This window comes from Staurois parvus, unplaced genomic scaffold (genome assembly GCF_062004578.1).
Source record: "Staurois parvus isolate SC_StPar_1 unplaced genomic scaffold, SC_StPar_1.0 ptg003128l, whole genome shotgun sequence".
Lineage (NCBI taxonomy): Eukaryota > Metazoa > Chordata > Amphibia > Anura > Ranidae > Staurois > Staurois parvus.
In genome coordinates, this window is record NW_028320924.1 from 1 (window position 1) to 2,500 (window position 2,500).

Here is a 2,500-nt window from a genome sequence, read left to right on the forward strand (position 1 = left end):
AGATAGATAGATAGATAATAGATAGATAATAGATAATAGATAGATAGATAGATAGATAGATAGATAGATAGATAATAGATAGATAGATAGATAATAGATAGATAGATAGATAGATAATAGATAGATAATAGATAGATAGATAGATAGATAGATAGATAGATAGATAGATAGATAGATAATAGATAGATAGATAGATAGATAGATAGATAGATAATAGATAGATAGATAGATAGATAGATAGATAGATAGATAGATAGATAGATAGATAATAGATAATAGATAGATAGATAGATAATAGATAGATAGATAGATAATAGATAGATAGATAGATAGATAGATAGATAGATAGATAGATAGATAATAGATAGATAATAGATAGATAGATAGATAGATAGATAATAGATAGATAGATAGATAGATAGATAGATAGATAGATAGATAGATAATAGATAGATAATAGATAGATAGATAGATAGATAGATAGATAGATAGATAGATAATAGATAATAGATAGATAGATAGATAGATAGATATATAGATAGATGGATAGATAGATAGATAGATAGATAGATAGATAGATAGATAGATAATAGATAATAGATAGATAGATAATAGATAGATAGATAGATAGATAGATAGATAGATAGATAGATAATAGATAGATAATAGATAGATAGATAGATAGATAGATAGATAGATAGATAGATAGATAGATAGATAGATAGATAGATAGATAGATAGATAGATAATAGATAGATAGATAGATAGATAATAGATAGATAGATAGATAGATAGATAGATAGATAGATAGATAATAGATAGATAATAGATAGATAGATAGATAGATAGATAATAGATAGATAGATAGATAGATAGATAGATAGATAGATAGATAGATAGATAATAGATAGATAGATAGATAGATAGATAGATAGATAATAGATAGATAGATAGATAGATAGATAGATAGATAATAGATAGATAGATAGATAATAGATAGATAGATAGATAGATAGATAATAGATAGATAGATAGATAGATAGATATAGATAGATAGATAGATAGATAGATAGATAGATAATAGATAGATAGATAGATAGATAGATAGATAGATAGATAGATAATAGATAGATAGATAGATAGATAGATAGATAGATAGATAGATAGATAGATAGATAGATAGATAGATAGATAGATAGATAGATAGATAGATAGATAGATAGATAGATAATAGATAGATAGATAGATAGATAGATAGATAGATAGATAGATAGATAATAGATAGATAGATAGATAGATAGATAATAGATAGATAGATAGATAGATAGATAGATAGATAATAGATAGATAGATAGATAGATAGATAGATAGATAGATAGATAGATAGATAGATAGATAGATAGATAGATAATAGATAGATAGATAATAGATAGATAGATAGATAGATAGATAGATAGATAGATAATAGATAGATAGATAGATAGATAGATAGATAGATAGATAGATAGATAGATAATAGATAGATAGATAGATAGATAGATAGATAGATAATAGATAGATAGATAATAGATAGATAGATAGATAGATAGATAGATAATAGATAGATAGATAGATAGATAGTAGATAGATAGATAGATAGATAGATAGATAGATAGATAGATAGATAGATAGATAGATAGGATAATAGATAGATAGATAGATAGATAGATAGACAGATAGATAATAGATAGATAATAGATAGATAATAGATAGATAGATAGATAGATAGATAGATAGATAGATAGATAGATAGATAATAGATAGATAGATAGATAGATAGATAGATAGATAGATAGATAGATAATAGATAGATAGATAATAGATAGATAGATAGATAGATAATAGATAGATAGATAGATAGATAGATAGATAGATAGATAGATAGATAATAGATAGATAGATAGATAGATAGATAGATAGATAATAGATAGATAGATAGATAGATAGATAGATAGATAATAGATAGATAGATAGATAGATAGATAGATAATAGATAGATAGATAATAGATAGATAGATAGATAGATAGATAGATAGATAGATAGATAATAGATAGATAGATAATAGATAGATAGATAGATAGATAGATAGATAGATAGATAGATAATAGATAGATAGATAGATAGATAGATAGATAGATAATAGATAGATAGATAGATAGATAGATAGATAGATAATAGATAGATAGATAGATAGATAGATAGATAGATAGATAGATAGATAGATAGATAGATAGATAGATAGATAGATAGATAGATAGATAGATAGATAGATAGATAATAGATAGATAGATAGATAGATAGATAGATAGATAATAGATAGATAGATAGATAGATAGATAGATAGATAATAGATAGATAGATAGATAGATAGATAGATAGATAATAGATAGATAGATAATAGATAGATAGATAGATAGATAGATAGATAGATAGATAGATAATAGATAGATAGATAATAGA